At 44.9% G+C, this 18,233-nt stretch overlaps 1 long non-coding RNA gene and 1 other non-coding gene across 9 annotated transcripts; one reads left to right on the forward strand and one right to left on the reverse strand.

The window, feature by feature from the left end:
• Positions 1 to 2,764: 2,764 nt before the first annotated feature.
• On the reverse strand, positions 2,765 to 9,297 carry LOC139702933 (uncharacterized). Of its 8 annotated transcripts, XR_011705500.1 has the most exons (6): positions 9,149 to 9,250; positions 7,733 to 7,778; positions 6,985 to 7,098; positions 6,452 to 6,779; positions 5,982 to 6,032; positions 2,765 to 5,857 (listed from the first exon to the last, which is right to left on the reverse strand). It is a non-coding gene; the product is annotated as an uncharacterized lncRNA (long non-coding RNA). The 8 variants fall into 8 exon arrangements; XR_011705503.1 differs by having other exon boundaries at positions 2,765 to 3,455; positions 3,624 to 6,779; positions 9,149 to 9,297; XR_011705502.1 differs by having other exon boundaries at positions 2,765 to 3,769; positions 4,175 to 6,779; positions 9,149 to 9,285.
• Positions 9,298 to 15,693: 6,396 nt separating this feature from the next.
• Trnaa-ugc (transfer RNA alanine (anticodon UGC)) lies at positions 15,694 to 15,766 on the forward strand. Its single transcript has one exon. It is a non-coding gene; the product is annotated as a tRNA-Ala (tRNA).
• Positions 15,767 to 18,233: the final 2,467 nt, after the last annotated feature.

Raw genomic sequence — 18,233 nt, forward strand, 5'->3', positions numbered from 1 at the left:
GTCTGTCCCTCCGACTTAGTCGTTCCATCGTAGTTTCATTCGGTTGGATTATCCCGACATGGCACGGATTTAGCCACAAAGGTTTTGAATACAGTGACACAAATATGAAGTGACTCATATGCCCATCAAATGATGAATAAGGGGCTGGGGCTGGGGCTCAGTGCTCAGTGGTAGAGCGGTAGAGCGCTCGCCTAGCTCGTGTGAGGCCCTGGGTTCGATCCTCAGCACCACATATGAATAAATAAATAAATAAAGGTATTGTGTCCAACTACTACAACTAAAAAATAGATATTAAAAAAAAGATGAATGGATTAATGAAACGCGGTGCTGCCATGTAATACTGTCCCTCACCCCAAACAGAACAATTGCTGACTTGCTGGAGGTTGGGGAGTGACTAATGGGTTCTCTCTTGGGGATGCTGAAGAAGTTTTGGAAATAGGTGATGATTGCATAGCCTTGTGACTATACTAAAAGCCACAGAATTATGTCCTCCAAAAATAGTGATATATGAATCTCTCCCCCCCCCTTTTTTTTTTTTGTACCAGGGATTGAACTCAGGGGTGGTACTTAACTACTGAGCCACATCCCTGGACCTTTTTATTTTTTTGAGACAGGGTCCAGGGTCTTGCTGAATTGCTTAGGGCCTTGCTAAGTTGCTAAGGCTGGCTTTGAGCTTGTGACCCTCCTGCCTCAGCCTCCTGAGTTGCTGGGATTACAGGCCTGCACCACAGTGCCCAGCATTAGATCCTAATTTAAAAAGAAGAAACACATGTTCAAACAAGAGGTAGAAAGTGGACCATGGGTAGAACTCAATGGTAGAGTGCTTGCCTAGCTTGCGCAAGGTCACACACACACACACACACACACACACACACACGGGAAAATATTAAAACTGTTGGTTTGAACAGAGCCGGGGTTGTGGCTCAGTGGTAGAACAATTGCCTGCATGAGGCACTGGGTTCAATCCCCAGCACCACATAAAAATAAACAAATAAAATAAAAGTATTGTGTCCATCTACAACTAAAATATATATTTAAAACAAAATGCTTTGAACAAACTGAGCTCAGTGATGCTCACCTCTAATCCCAGCCACTCATCAGGCAAAGGCATGAAGATCACAAATTTGAAGCCAGACTGGGCAATTTAGCAAGACCCTAACTCAAAATAAAAAAAGACTGGGGCCTGTTGCACACTTGTAATCCCAGCAGCTCAGGAGGCTGAAGTAGGAGGATTATAAATTTAAGGCCAGCCTCAGCAATTTAGTGAGGCTCTAAGCAAAGACCTGTCTCAAAATAAAAAGGGCTAGGGATGTTGCTCAGTGGTTAAGAGCACCCATGGGGTCAATGACTAGTATCAAATTAACATTAAAAAAGCGAGGGTGGGGGAGAGAGGGGACTGGGACACTTGCTTAGCATGTGTAAGTCACTGGGTTGGATTCTCAGCACCGCATATAAATAAAATAAAGGTCCATCAACATCTAAAAATAAGTTTTTTTTAAAAAAGGCAGGGATGTAGCTCAGGAAAGAGCACCTCTTAGGCTCAAATTCTAGTATAACAAGTTTGAACACCCTGTACTTCTAGTGTTTGCATCATTCACATTGTTATTTTTTGAGCTGGGTCTCCCTAAATTATGCAGGTTGACCTGGAAATCCCAATTCTCCTGTCTCAGCTTTCCAAGTAGCTGGGGTCACAGGTGTGCACCACTGTGTTCAGCACATTTACTTTAAAAACCAAAAAGTAAAACTAAAATATGCTTTGTTTTTTTAATTCTAGACATGTATTTTCTGTATATTTTCATAAAGTTTTTATGCTAAAGTCATTAATTATTTAAAGTGCTTGTCATTTGTTAAGCTAATTGGTAAACTTAGAACTTCAAAAAAAAGCATTGATACTTCATTCTCTGGTGCCATATTTATGTTTTTCAATGAGATTCATGTTTTAAGTCTAAAGTCAGGCCTTTATTTATTTATTTTTTTTTAAATTTTGATTGCTGGTTTCAGAGGTTCAGTCTGTGGTTGGCCAACTCCACAGTTCTGACTCATGAAGCAGAATACCAGGGCAGAAGAGAGCTGCTTGCTCAGTTCAAGACAGCCAGGAATGGGCTGGGGATGTGGCTCAAGTGGTAGCGCACTTGCCTGGCATGCGTGCGGCCCGGGTTCAATCCTCATGCACCACATACAAACAAAGATGTTGTGTCCGCCGATACATGAAAAATAAATATTAAAAAAAAAAAAAAAAAAAGACAGCCAGGAAGCCAAGAGCAAGTGGTGGCTTTTCTGAGGGTGAGGAAACAGTTTGTTGCAGTGAACATCTAGTCAGATTTGAATTGCAAAGTGCCTAAAACCAGGTACATATACTCCTATAGCATTCAGTGTTAATGCTAATATAAATATACCTCGCTTGTTTGGTTTTTTTTTTTTTTTTTTTGGTACTAGGGATTGAACCCAGGAGCACTTCACTGCTGAGTGACATCCCCAGCCCATTTTATTTTTTATTTTGAGACAGAGTCTCACTACTCTGCTGAGCGCCTCCCTAAATTTCAATCCAAGATCAGTTGGCTCCATTGTTTTGGGCCCATGATGAGACACTGTAATCCCAGTGACCTGAAGCAGGATGGTCAAATGTTTGAGGCAAGCCTCAGCATCTCAGGTGAGACCCTGACTCCAAATACAAAATAAAAATGTCTGCGGATATTAGCTCAGTGGTAAATACCCCTGTGTTCAATCCCAGTACCCCTCTTCAACAAAGTAAGACTTATGAATATTTGGATTTCACATACATTTTATTTATTTATTTTTTAATATTTATTTTTTAGTTGTAGTTGGACAATTTTATTTATTTATTTCTATGTGGTGCTGAGGATCAAACCCACACGTGCTAGGTAAGCACTCTATCACTGAGCCACAACTCCAGCCCCAGATTTCACATACATTTTAAATTACTAATGGTTGTAAAATTTTTCTAGTTTGTTGTCATGTACTGAAAGAGACCAAAGAAACATGGCAAACAGCCAGTCATAGTAGCACAGGCTTATAATCTGAACTACTTGGGAGGCTGAGGCAGGAAGATTGAAAGTTGGAGGCCAACTTCAGCAATTTAGCAAAACCCTAAAATATTTGTTTATTTATTTGCTTCCTCTTTTTTTTTTTTTTTTTGGTACTGGGGATTGAACCCAGGGGCACTTAACCACTGAGCCACATCCCCAGACCTTTTTGTATTTTATTAGAAACAGGGCCTCACTGAGTTACTTAGCACCTCGCTGTTGCTGAGGGTGACTTTGAACTCACCACCCTCCTGTCTCAGCCTCCCAAGCCACTGGGATTACAGGTGTGCTCTATTGTGCCCAGCCTCTTGTTTTTAATTCCCATAATAGATCAGTTCATCCAGCAGCCAGATTTGATTCACCACATTGTTGGTCAAGGGTGAAATTCTCATTCACTCATGTACACACATCCTACAGAAAAGACATAGAAGCAAGTAGTGATCATCATGCTGACTCTGAGGTTCCCCTAGGAAAATACATCCTATGCACAAGGTCATTTTTAACATTAAATAGATATATTCTGATTAAGTCCCGCCTTCATGAGATCACTGATTCCCATTTTCATCCTCTTCCACTTACCTACGTTAGGAGCTGTTCACAATTTATAAAGTTGTGTTGACAGCACAAAATATAAGATCATCAGATAACTGGACATCTTGGAGAAAAATATATGTGGATGAAATAATCTCATTGGAATTAACTTGTTCACAGTTTGAACTCTTAGGCTGTAAAGTAGTTAAAATATATGTAAGTTTTTCTAGCAAGCTGGAAAACAAGCTATTCAGGATTGCATATGAAGGGCTGGGGATATAGCTCACTTGGCAGAGTGCTTGCCTTGGATGCACCAGGCCTTGGGTTCAATCCCCAATACACACACACACACACACACACACACACACACACAAACATATGAAGTGTTTCTGAATGTGGCAATATTTCATCCACACATACTGAAATCTAGGTGTGTTACACCACTGTTTCTCCTCCCACCCTGAAATCCATAACCATCTCCACTTTACACTCAGGATTTATGACCAAGTCCAAGGGCTTAAAAGAGAGAAAACACATAGACAACACACAGAAGTTTTCTCTGCTTTGAGACAGCAGAAAATCCCAGTTGCTTCAGTTACCAGAGCCAGTTAAGCTGCTTAGGGAGTTCACTGTGTCAGGACATAGCCTTGATTTTCAGGGTTGAAGAGGCCAGATGAAGAAGAATGGATTCCGAGTCTCAGCTCAAGGTCAAGGTCCTCTGAATCAGAAAGAGCTGGTGGGTCAGTGGGTTTTCACTTGGCGGTGGTCAGGCGCGCGGCGGTGGCGTGTAGGGCCACTGGACCAGGCGGCGGTGCAACTCGGCGGTCGCCTGGCTCCGGAGCTCGCTGGAAGATGTCTCCGGCACCGCGCGACAGGCCGGCCGGCTGCGCCAACAGGCACACCAGGGCTTGCGAGCCGACCTGCTCCAGCGGGCGGAGGAGCGGCGCGCCCGGGTCCGGCGTCCGCAGCTTGGCCACCGCGCGGGCGCCACGGTCCCCGGGTGCGCGGGCACGGCGCGGGGCGGGGCGGCCCTGGGTCCTCCGGGTGGGCGCGGGGCCCGAGTCCGCCAGCAACACAAAGGAAGGTCCCCGGCGGGGCGTCAAGGGGAAACGCGGAGGCCGAGCCGCGGGAAGGGGATCCGGGTCCGAGCTCCCTGGCGCCCGTGGCGTCCTCCCACCCGCCGGGATTGCCCTGCCACACGAATGGAGCCACGAGTCCCACCCTGAGCAATTTAGTGAGACCCCGTCTCAAAATAAAAAAATAAAATCCTTACATAGGAACGTGGTTAAGTGCCCTTAGGTTCAGCCCCCAGTACCCAAACACACAGGAATCCAGTCGGAAATGACTTCAACCCCTCAGCAAGAGGCCCCGTAGAGCCTGGGTCCCTGGTGGACTCAGGTGGACTCACTCAGGTGGACGACTTGGAAATGGTGTTTATGGGTCATAATGTGAATGCTATAAACAAGGTTGATATAGAAATAATTTTTCAAAACAAGTTAACATGGGAAAAGATGGAACGCCCTGATTTTCCTAAGAGTCAATGCTTAATACTGAAAAATGTAACTCAAAACATTAGCCCCCATGGCTGGAGGGGAGGGGTAGAGCACCTGCCCAGCATGTGGGAGGGCCTAGGTTCCATCCCCAGCCCCCCCCCCCCCCACACACACACAAACAGTGGCCCATTTTGAACAACCCACAACATTTTGAAAACAACCCATCTGTTTACATGCTGTGGCAGTTTTCAGAGTGAGCACCCCGTCCACAGTCGCACTTCCTGTTCCAGGAAGAAAGCTGTTTCCTTCCTCCTCCTGCAGGGATGGCACTAAGGGGACACACGTGGGAGGGGTTCAAAACTCCCAGAGTTCTCCTCCTGCCCCAAGCCAAGCCACCCATAAGGAGCATTTGTAAGAACCTTGCAATGCAGCCAGCCAGGATAGCCCCTCTTGGCTACCCCAGGCTGCCAGCTTACCCGCCCCCCCACAGAGCCCACACTTAGTTCTTGGCGGGGGAAGGGGGGGGCCACAGGGCAGCCATCAGGCCTGGGAGACTTCCAGGACAGGGAGGTGATGAGACCTCGCCATCCTGGGAGGGATCAGCAGAAGGGCTGAGGTCTCCTGGAGACAGGCCTGGGAGACGAGTCACTCATACCGGATCCCAGGGAATGACTTCCTCTGGGCAGAGGATAGTGGAGATGATCACTGCACCAGCCAGCAGGGATGGGGGTCCAGGTGCTTCAGCCATTGCAGTCAGAGCACACTCGCACACAAGGCACTTAAAGTGTGCTTTTACATATAGATGGAAAAGGGGACAACAGAGCTGGTCCCTCAAGGCTCAGGAAAGTGGCTTGTGCCCCACTTGCACCACCACTGTGGAACCCTGAGTGGCAGCCTCTCCTGGGTTCTATACCTCAGGTGCCAGAAGACTCCTGGCCAAAGTTTCCAAGGACAGCCTGTTGTGCTTGTAAGAGAAGGCATAACAAACTCAGGCTGCCCTGGTCAGCGCCTCCCCAACTCAGGATGCAGCCTGCCCTGGAGAGGCAGAAATAAGGCCTGGCTATTTTGGGTAGTTCCTCCCTATCTCAGAATGTTGCCTCCCAGTACATTCTAGGTGCCCTTGAGGACTACAGGGAGAGACCTCCCCCCGCTCCCCAACTGATTAACCAAGGCCACCCATAGAACTGTCCTATGAGCCCTGTAGGAAGAGTCAGGGCTTCCCAGGGGCCCAGGGCAGAGCTCCCACTGATCTCTTTCAGGCCAAGGGCAGCAGAAAAGAGAAACCTCAGGGACCCCACCTGGTTATGATCTGTGGCCCATTTTCCAGCCTGAGGAGGCCCATGGTGTGAAGCTTGGGGATTGGGGGGCCCAAAGACAGTCTACCTGATCTGATGGCCCAGGCCAGGCAGCTCTGGTGAAGGGCCAGGTGAGGACTGGTGGATGGCAGAGAGTGCCATGGTGGTGGTGTGAAGCTGGGTCTCAAAGGATCCAGAATTGTGGAATTCAGAACCTGCTTCTAGAAGACAGTCAGGCACACAGTTGGTGCTCAATCATGTTTAATCATTTAAAGTTTACATTGTTCACTCTTAAAATTTGAAAAGTGTAAAATAGCACGTCATCACAGGACATTCCAGAGGTGGGGTGCTATCCTTCCACCGGTGCCTGGACAGGATTTCTATCAATTTATTTTAAACAGCTCCTTTGTCTTCACCTAGAAGAGAGAGAGAGCTCAGCAGAGCCCCATGAGGTAGGCAAGGGAGGCCAGCTGGCAAGACTAGACCTCAAGGGCCATGGAGGGGCTACATCCTTCTCCCAGACCCTACCTGGGCCTCCCCCTTGGTCACGTGCTCTGCTGCCTCCATTGCCACCCTAGCCCAGGCCCACGTGCCATCAGGCAAGAGGCTGCTCATTCTGACCTGCTTTATGGAACAATAGGTGAAGCCAAAAACGAGAGCCACCACCAGCACAGCCCCGACGAGCCACGCCACGGGCCCACCACACGTCAGATTCGCAGACACACCGAACATGTTCTGGACAGGGGAAGAATGGGTCAGCTGACCTAAGTGACCCTGTGTCCACCCTACATATTCAGGACATGGAGGGGACTATGGGCTCAGGTCCCGGAGGACACTAGGGTAAGACCAGTGAAAAATACAGTGATGTAGAGATGATCCCACTCCACCTTGTTCAATGGGAAGAATAGGGCCCCACCAGACCCCAACCCCCTTCTCTGCAGTGACTAGCTGGTAGCCTCAGGAAAGTGACTTAGCCTTTCTAAGCCCAATCTCCTACAGGTCCTGGAGATCCCACCCTCACCCCTGGGCTGGCAGGAACCTGGGAGACACATGGAGGCACTCAGAGCAGGCCTGGCTGGTGAGAAATCTCACAATGAGGGCTGACATGCTACAGAGGGGTTCAAGGCTTGGGTGTCCAAGGTCCCTCTGATGCCCCATCACTGCCTCTCCAGGCCTGGGAATGAAGGTTGAGGGCTCCTTTGGGTTTCCTGAGAGCTTTCAGGGCTGTGGCTTGGGACACCCTCAACTAAGGAGTCTTGGGGTCTGAGTCATCCTGGGTCTGCCCAAGTAACTAAGGAAGTGACCAGGTCCTGCTCCTGTCCTCAGGAGCGAGTGGCTGGCCATCATGAGACCAGTCTTTGACTCTTACCACAGAGAAGGATATCCAGGATCCGAGTTCCATCTTCTTTGTAAGCCTGAAAGAATTCAACCATCTGGGAGAAAGCCCATGTCATGTTCTGTCACTCACTCCATCTTCTTGGGAGCCCTGGAGCCCCAGACCATGGCAGGTCCAAATTCACCAGGACCATACTTGGACAAGAGGCAGAGTGGGCTGCCCAGGACTCCTGGGCTGTCCCAATCAAGCCTCCTTGTGTCTGGAGCATTCCGTGGGCCTCAGATCTGTGAAGGATCAAGGCCTCTGCAGGACTGGGGGAAAGTGCTCAAGGGCCCTTCAGGGCTGAGCATGGGGGCCATTGCCTCCTGAACTCCCCAGCCCAGCCCAGTGCTTTCCCAGCCCAGGATCCCCTCCACCAGCCTCAGTGCACTGGGGTGGTCATAGAAGCTACTCTCCACCTACCCCTCCCTACATCCTTCTCTCTGTTTCCAGCATAGGACCTGAGAAAAAGTTTCCAGCATAGGACCTGAGAAAAAGCTGCAGAAGGTTGGATCAGAGAAGGGAACCCAGCTGTCTCCAGCCTCAAGTTGCCAGTGGGGCAGGTTGAGGCCAACCGCTGCCACTTCTCCTTCAAGCTACAACCCTGTCTGGATTCTCCCAAGCCCTCTGCAAGCTGGGATGGCGACAGCTTCCCTTGGTGTCAGCCCCTGAGGCCTCCTGGCTTCTCATCTTGACTCACCTTGGAAAACATTCCCTCCTCTGGGAAGGAGCCCCCTCACTGCTCCCCCTTCTGATACCCGCCCCCTTCTGCCTGAACACTGAGCACCCAGGGATTGATCCCTCACCTCTTCCTCTGCTCCTTGGGTACTCGAGGTCACCCAGCAGCCCAGTGCTTGTTCCTAGCCCATTTACTCTGCTGTCCTGGCTCCCCCACCTCACTGTTCCCACAGAGCCCTGAGTCACCTGTGGGTCCTGGGAACCTGCAGTAGCACAAGCCTGAGCGGGCCTGTGCTTGGGTGGGGCAGTGCAGCCAGAAGCTGGGCCACCCTGGGGTAGGTGTGGAGAAAGAGGCAGCCCTGGTCTTCAACCTACTCTCTGCCACTTCCTCCCCAGTACCCCTGCCTCAGCCCCCCCCCCCCCATTTCTAACCTTCCACAGCCTTGACACCCCATGCCCCCGTTGTCCTTTTAGAAGGAAAGGTCTGATTCTTACCTGCAAAGAGGGCCCCTGCTCCACCTGGGCCTCCTGTTAACTGAGAACCCTTTCTGGCCTTTACCACCCCTCCCCAGAGACCTTTTGGCTTCCCAGACTAACCCCTTGCCCTTACCAATAAGGAGGGACTCCCAAACCCAAAAATGAGCCACCCGAAGGGACTCCCACACCTGATAATGAGCTTCTTGAGGGACTCCCACCCCTGGGGGGGTCTCCCTCCTCCTTCCTTGTCCTCACCTTGTTGAAGAGGGTAATCTGCTCAGTTGCAAAATATTTTCTGTCTCAGACTGGGAACTCAAAACCAGAGCTGAGTGGCTGGCCCCACCCTATTTCCTGTTTTCTGAATTTACTTATTAAAATGATGATGGTTTATCTGAAATCATGTGACACAGATTGGCTCTGTGAAGGCTATGGGCCAGAGGCCCCAATGAATTTTCCCCTACCTGCCCTCATGCCCCATCCTAAATGAGCCTGCCACCCAAACTCCTCCCATGATCTGGTCCGGCTAAACACTATGAAACCCAGACCTTGTTAGAGCCCATAGTCATTTTCCCTCTCAAAAATGTGCCCCTCTGTTGCTTAATAAAGCACCACTGATCCATTGAAATCTGCCTCCACTTCTTTTTCTTTTTGTATTCCCTTTCATGTGCTTTCATTTGGTACTAAACTCAAGAATGGAGTTCAGGACTCTTTACCCTTCACTGTTCTAAAGAACCTCTACCACTTTTCCACATTTCCCTCTCTCTCTGCCTTATACTCAAAGAAGGAATCCCTTCATGAATCCTGGGCTAGATTTTTGCTGCCTTACTGCCGTGTGGATGGAGCAAGGACCTACATGGGGTCTTTCATTGATATTATAAGCATCTTCCTCCAACCTATCCAATCCAATTCCTTCCCTCCCTTATGTATTCAGACCTCCGGATCAGAGGCTGATTTCTGCCATTTTGTTCCTGCCTGCAACACTGGCCTTCTAGTTCTTCGGAGAGATAAGATCCCTTCCAGTCTCTTGCTGAGATGCCCTGACTGAGACCCTTGCCTTTTGGTTCATCTGGACCCTGGGTGTCCTCTACCAATGGGATTGCAGGAAGGGACACCCTCTCATTCTCTAGTGGAACTCTGAGTGTATAAAACTGCTGCAAATCCTGAGCTCAGGGCCTCTCAGTCCTTCCCTCTCCTCCTCCATCAATTGCCAAGGTGACCTGCCTCCAGGGAATTGTTCTTCCCTTCAGGGAGCTGTAGGAGATTTTAATGAAGTACCTCCTGGGTAGCTCCTTTCCTACCCATTTGGACAGACACAGAGGCACCCCTGGAAAGCTTCTTGCCCACCTTTGGCCCACCTTTTGGTCAGTAATCTTGTAGGTAGGATGGGGGGAGTAGAAAACCTGCTAAATGTTGTATATAATAATTCTATCAAATGGTTCCACTGTAATGACCCCCACATGCTTTCTTTTCCAAGAAGCAATTTACCTGCAGCCTTGCCTGGCCTCTGAGGACAGGATATGTCACATTCCTTAGCAAACTACCTGTTCACTACAGGAGAATGCAGGCCCAAAATAATGTTGATAACAGGAACTCAAGTTTTCCTGAGGGAGGAGACTTTTGTGACCTGAAATTCCAGGAGGTTCTCAAGATAGAGCTTCCCTAGCTTTAAAATTAGACTATTTTCTAGACTCTCATAATACACATTGTCTCTCTGTACTCCCCACTCTGGCAGGAAAAAGACCAGAAAATCTGGCCTTTAATTAGAGTAAAACTACCCCTCAGCTCTCTGTCGTAGTTCAGGAACACAAATTGTTATTTTTCTCTCGTGGAGATGTCACCCAAAACTCCAGCAGGCTTGCTTCCCACTTCAAATTGAGGAGTGTAATATGAAATCATGGTCCTGTGAGTATGAGGACCCAAAAGGACAAAGGGAACATGTAAGAAATTTTAAGGGCACAACTAGCTGACAAATGTCCTCCCTCAATTAAAATAGTTATCACTCTGAATGAGGCTCCAGCCAGAGGTCATGGAAGAAAGGGCAGAAACTACTGACCCCTAGAGTCTCTGGGTTTAGGGAGCTGTCTCCTAGCCAAAGAGACAGTTTTCTTGGCACTGGTGCCTATGTCTCTTTAAAAAAAAAAAAAATCTTTTTTTTTCAGAGGGGATTCACATCCTCAAAAGTTATAGTAGAGGATGGCATAATCACAGTTGAGATAAAGTGTAGGGCATGTCACATCAGAGAAATAGAAACCTATGATGGAGAAAAGGAAACCTAACTTGCAGACTGATGCTCACTTCCTGGTCTTGGGGCAGCACATGGCTAAGATGGCGCCTGGCGATCAGCCAGAAGGTGTTACTGTGGGTTGTGACAAAAAATTGGACCACCTCTAGGATAGGCTTAGAACCCTTCTGTCCTTGTCCTCGTGGACAGCTCCTGCCTCCCCTTCCTGCCTGTAGGATGGGTGCACACGTAAACTCTCCCCACCCTGCTGACTTTTATCCTGATGGCTCTGTGCCTTATATTAGCTGTGTGTGCTTCCTCAATAAATGAGCTCCAGTCTTGACTGGTCTCCCTGATGCCTCTGATCGTCTTCCTGAGCCGGAGAGCTGGGTGCGGGCGAACTCCGACAATAAAGGAAATGCCTAATAATTTTCTGCATCCAACCTGGTCTAACTACCAACTGCTAAAAACAAACAAACAACAACAACAAAAAAGATTAAAATGCCCTATGCAGAGGTTGCTCAAAACAGCAGCTTTGGGGCTGGGGTTGTGGCTCAGTGGTAGAGTGCTCGCTTAGCACATGTGAGACACTGGGTTCGAACCTTAGCACCACATAAAAATGAAATAAAGATATTGTGTCCACTGACAACTAAAAAAATAAATATTTAAACAACAACAAAACCCAGCAGCTTCACTTAGTTTTTGCTATCTCTATCTCACCAAGGCTTGCATTGAAAAGTAAATTGTAGAGGTCTGCAGGAAAAAAAAAATGTCACTTTTAAATGCCAGCCCCCACCTTTCTGACCCAATCATTTGTTATTTATATTGTGGGACCAAATGGCTGGCTATCTTATCATGCTGCTTTTTTTTTTTAAGAGAATTTTAAAATATTTATTTATTTTTTATTTTATTTATTTATTTATTTTTTAACAGGCACAACATCTTTGTTTGTATGTGGTGCTGAGGATCGAACCCGGGCCACATACATGCCAGGCGAGCGCGCTACCGCTTGAGCCACATCCCCAGTCCCATGCTGCTTTCTTAACAAGTTTCTCCCTAAACACTACAGGACAGGGAGGGGAAAATGAAATGATCAATTCTTCTTTACCTAGAGAATCTTTACCTAAGAATTTCAGGGCTCACCATTCCTTTATCTTTTTTTTGTAATGCGGATTGAATTCTGGGCCACTTGACCACTAAGCCACACCCCCAGCCCTATTTTGTATTTTATTTAGAGCAGAGTCTCACTAAATTGCTTAGCACCTCACTTTTTTTTAATATATATTTTTTTAGGTGTTGAATATAATGTATTTATTTTATTTATTTACTTTTATGTGGTGTTGAGGATCGAACCCAGGGCCTCCAACATGCTAGGCAAGCGCTCTACCACTGAGCTACAAGCCCAGCCCCAGCACCTCACTTTTGCTGAGGCTGGCTTTGAACTTGTGATCCTCCTGCCTCAACCTCCTGAGCTGATGGTATTACAGACATGTAATCACCATTCTTTCAATATCTAAACTAACTCTCTGAGTCAAAAAGTAAACTCTGATCTCATAACAGCCTTGTAATTTTTTAAGAACTCTTTTTTTTTAATTCTATATTTTTTGAAATCATGATTTTATGATTTGATCCTACATGACTAAATCAATATATTTTTCCAATCAGCCTTATTTTATCTAACTGTAGAGGTTTTTGCACTCTGTCTTTGTTCAGGGATCAGTTTTCAAGGGTTAGCTCTCAAATGCACTGGGAAAATTTCCTCTTACAAGATCCTAAATAAGACTTCGACATGGTGATGCTGGAAATAAATCTAATAGAAGCTTTAATAAATATCTATAGTGTTACCTCCTACCTGTGGAGCTCTACCTACAAAAAGCTAGAAGATATTGCTCCTTGTCTGTCTTATGTATGTGCGAACACATGTATTGTGTTGTTATGTCTATATGTGCCTGTGTCCATATGTCATGTACATGGCATCAAAACTGGCATATAGATATATGATTGCTCATAAATTAAAATATAAAAGAAAAATGGATCAGAATAACTTTTAGTTCACGATTTAAGAAGCTCAATGTAAATTAGGTAAACAAATGAGAGTAAAGATGTCTTTAAAATTACTAACTCACAAGATTTTCTAGGTGGTAAACAATAGAGTGTTAATTTCTATAAAATGTCTAAAACATAATATTCATTGCTTCTAGGATTTTTATTCAACAAGGAAGACATGGCTAGTACTGTTAACTATAATTGTCTGATAGCTTGGATTTTACAGTTAAAATAAGTAAATTAGATTTAATATAATTGAAATTAATCATAAATGTGTTTGTTATAGACATCTGATTAATTTACAAAGTTAAGGTGCTAACTGCTAAATATAAAATCAGGTACTCTTTTTAAATTATATAAGGTAACATATTTAAACATTACGTGTGTTTTCATAAATGGGTAAATGGAAAAATGTTTAAGATTGTTTTGCCTGTGTCTTTACTGAAAACAAGGTTAAGTTTTATTTAGAGCAGCTAACTGGTCTTAAAGGAATTAGGGTTTGTACAACTCTGGTTAAACAACAACTGTTGTTTTAGAGTATTACATTACATTTCAGATTCTTAATTTTTCTTTAAAAGCTAAACTTGGCCAATATAAAAACATTAATGTAATTGTGGTTCCATTATTGGCCTCTTTGTATGTTAAGAGGCCAGTGATCTTCCAAGTATACAAGACTTTGAAGTATAAGATTTAGAAGAACATTTTACCAAGCTGGTGTTCTTCAAATTAATGTTTAAAGGTTTTGGATTATAAAAATTATGTTTCTTAGTTTATAGCTTAGTTTATTCAAACTCAATATATTTTTACTACTGTTGATATCATTTTGTATTTTTCTTGTAAACTTTAACTGCTATCTGTCAGTGTCTTACAGAAGTACAACTTTCAATATAACAACTTGAGTTAATTTGAGATAGAGTTGTGGGGACAGACTAGGCAAGACAGCAAAGAAAGCAAGAAACATGGTTATTTGTCTGCAGCCAAATAAATTTATTTTTCAGAGGGCAAAACTTTTTTTTTTTTTTTAATACTTATTTATTAGTTTTCGGCGGACACAACATCTTTGTTTGTATGTGGTGCTGAGGATCGAACCCGGGCCGCACGCATGCCAGGCGAGTGCACTACCGCTTGAGCCACATTCCAGCCCCCAGAGGGCAAAACTTTTGATGTAATCAATCAATCCCCCTGAACCCCCAGCTCAGGCAGTTTCAGAACTTTATACCCAGTGTGTAGGGAGAGGGACTCAGAAGTTCACAATCTGCAGAAGTTTACTTGAAAGCAGCTGTTTCTTTCACTGTTCTGGGCAAGTTAACCCTTCAAGGATAGCGTGGAGAAGGGGAGAGCCGCTTCTCCCTTTTCTTCCCTCCTCCTGCCAGCTATTACCAGGAGCCCAATTGGTAACAACACCTTCTCTTCTCTTTGAAATGAATAGGAAGCTTAACTACATTGACTATATAAATATAAATATATATATATATATATATATATATATATATTTTTTTTTTTTTACATTAAAGTTAAAACCTAGTACTCTCACTTTAAGACTGGTTATAAGGATGGCCTTAGCCTAAGCAACTCCATTTTAGAATAAACCTGCAGTTTCACCAGGCACAAGCCTATAGAGCCCTCCAATATGTCATCGGGCATAGCCTGATAAAACAAGTCACTTTCCACAAGAGTAAAGACACTTGATATAAAATGTCACTTGTTTTAACCCTGATAGAGTCAGAAGGGTAATATCAGGGCGGAAACCACCAGACTATATGTTCTCTCTAAGATGTAAGATGTCTCTAAGAAACCTGCTAACAGTTGATAGGACCAAAACGGTACACAGAAGCCCCCAAATTTAGTATAAATAATGGAGCAAATGAACAGATATTCAAACCAGCGATACTGATACTGATGCCCACATGCTAGAGAGCCTGATGAGGACCTGTACTGGCATCCCAACTCTTCTCATCATCTGCCTGATTCTCTGCATCGTCTTCACTGCTGTAAAACTCTACAGCAGCCTCTTGACTCTGGTGAGAATGGTGACATCCACATACGACCGTCTTCTCAACCAGGAGATCTTCACACCAGGAGAAGCTTCCATTGGTTCCTGACCTAATCGCTGTGGTCTGAGTGAGTGTGCATCTGCTGGACTTGAGGCCTAAGACTTAAGACTTTAAATCTAGCACTTAGGGGCTGGGGATGTGGCTCAAGCGGTAGTGCGCTCACCTGGCATGCATGCGGCCCGGGTTCGAGCCTCAGCACCACATACAAACAAAGATGTTGTGTCCGCCGAGAACTAAAAAATAAATATTAAAAAATTAAAAAAAAAAATCTAGCACTTAAGCCTAACATGCAGAGGGAATGTCTGTAATAGGTCTGTCTTAATTAAATGTGTTTGCAGTGTTTAGATTTAACTTAGAATTTGTTTGCTTTGAATTAATTATGTCTTTTGCAGTGTTTGTAGTGCCCAGCATTAAGAATTGTTATTTCTTGATTAAGAAATATAATCTTAATATAATCACTCACCTATAGAGTGACAGCAGGGGATATAACTCAGTTGGTAGAGTGCTTGCCTTGCATGCACAAGGCCCTGGGTTCAATCCCCAGTATCACCAAAAAAAAAAAAAAAAGAACCTATAGTGTGAAATTGTATTGAATGATTTTAGTGATTTTGAGTGAATAAAGCATTGAAAAGGGCATAGCATGTGGACATTCTTTATTCCTCCCCTCGACTGCAGAAATCACGCCTTTGCCCATCAGTGATACTGGTGAAACTGGCTTGCTGGATATTTAAGACCAAAGCTTAGAGATTAAAGTTAAGGAAGTAAAAACACCAAGAAAAAAAAGCCAATATTTGGCTCTTAACTTCTGAGTCAGCTTGAGCCCAGGGAACTTCTCTAAAGGCTTTGAGACTCTGGGCCACATGGACTATTGGGTCAGCAGCCTCCCCCCGCCTCCTCATGGCATCTGTGGTAGGGATTTTCCACCAGGCTAAGGAGACCCGGCAACAGACCCCAAAAACCATGGGTTCCAATTGGCTGAAGCAATTGCCCTGTCAACTCACCTCAGCCTGGACCAACCAGTGACAGACGTAACCTTAAACTCACCTTGGCCAACCTGCTGTTGGTAGCGGCAGTTTAGATGGCCTAAACCCTCCTACCTCCAACTTTCCTTATAAGCATTGTGCTCTCCTTTCTGCATGACTTCACTGGCCCTCACCCTGTCACAGACCAGTGAATCTTGCCTGGGAGCACCTCCCAATAAATCCTCTTTTGGTGCCTTATTGTTCTATGGTTCCTGATCTCACACACCTTTTCTGCTTTACAATGACCTCCTGATCAGGGGAATCCATGAGTTAGTCCCATTAATCCTTCCCAATTAGATTATTTTATTTATTTATTTAGTATTTATGTTTTAGGTGTAGTTGGACACAATGTCTTTATTTTATTTACTTATTTTTATGTGGTGCTGAGGATCGAACCCAGGGCCTCGAACATAGGCTGAGCTACAACCCCAGCCCTTATTTTACTTTTTACAAATTAACTGTTAAACCACAATGATGCAAAGAAAAGACCATGGACTCCAATTTGAATAAAATTAAAGTAAGCTTATATTTGTGTACACAGGAGCTGGCCAGGACTGATTATCCTAAAACCTTGGGCTAGAGACCAGCCCCCCAGCTCTCTAGGAACATAGTTTTATAGCACAAAAAGTTGCAAAGGGGGGTGTCTTGAGAACTTACAGATAACAGGATTTTGACAAGCATAATACAAAGGCAGATACTAGGTTAATGATCTACATGGCTTAACATTTCAAGGTAGGGAAAACATTTAGATCCCAACATCAGAATTTATAAGGCATCACTAAGGTTTTAGAGAGGGTTGTTATCTGGTCAGGGAAAGCCAGGCATGGGTGAGTTCAAGGCACAGGCAGGAATTCCAAACAAGTTTAGAAATTGCAGTAACTTATAGTAAAACAGAAATTAACTTCTCATGATTTTGTGACAAGATGGCTCCCAATCTTAAGTTGGAATTAGGCTGGGTTCATCATAAACTTTTTACTTTCTTTCACCCTTTGCTTTCTCATCTACTTTGGAAGTAATTTAAAGAAGAACCCTAAAGAAATTTAAAGAACACTTGTGACCTTGCCTGCATTTCACTGCTCATTGCTAGCTACTACCTAACACAAGAGCAGACAAATTCATTGAGACAGACTGTAAATGAGAACTTATAAGGGCTAGGTAGGGGATAGGGGAGACATGGGTAATTATTTAATTAAGAGTACAGATTTCTTGGGGCTGGGGATATAGTTTAGTTGGTAGAATTCTTGCCTCGAATGCACAAGGCCCTGGGTTCAATCCCCAGCACCACAAAGAAAAAAAAAAAAAAAAAAAAGAAGAAGAAGAAGAGCACAGAATTCTTATTTGAGATACTTAAAAAGTGCTAGAAGTGGATGGTGGTGAAGCTTTGCATGATATTTTTGCTGTTGGCTCAGTCCTTGTCCCTGATGCCAATCCAAAAATAAGAACACAGTTTTGAGAAAAAGGAAAAAAGAGAGTTTATTGCTTTGGTAGCAAAGGAGAAACACAGGGGACTCCTGTTCTAGAGGGTGTAATTCTGCCGATCAGCCAGAACAGGGGCTTTTAAAGAGGTGACTCAAAAGTCTGGAGTTGTAATCTACTTGTTTTTTTTTTAAATATTTATTTATTTATTTTAGTTCTCATCGGACACAACATCTTTGTTTGTATGTGGTGCTGAGGATCGAACCCGGGCCGCACGCATGCCAGGCGAGCGTGCTACCGCTTGAGCCACATCCCCAGCCCCTCTACTTGTTAATTTGGGAGATAGCTGCCTAGGATGGATGAGGAGAAAGGTAATCCCATTTCCCCAGAGATTTGGGATGGAGAGAGATTAGGGAGGAGCAGGGAGAGAGGAAGAAAAAGAAACATGTCCATTTAAAAAATAAGTTGCAGTGGCAGAGCAGCAAGGCCTATATTGAAAGCATAAAGTGAACACTGTTACAATATTGTGAAGGTACTTAATGGCACTGTTGTGTAATTAAAAATGGCAAAATTTGTCAGAT

This window comes from Marmota flaviventris, chromosome 19 (assembly GCF_047511675.1).
Source record: "Marmota flaviventris isolate mMarFla1 chromosome 19, mMarFla1.hap1, whole genome shotgun sequence".
Taxonomy (NCBI): Eukaryota; Metazoa; Chordata; class Mammalia; order Rodentia; family Sciuridae; genus Marmota; species Marmota flaviventris.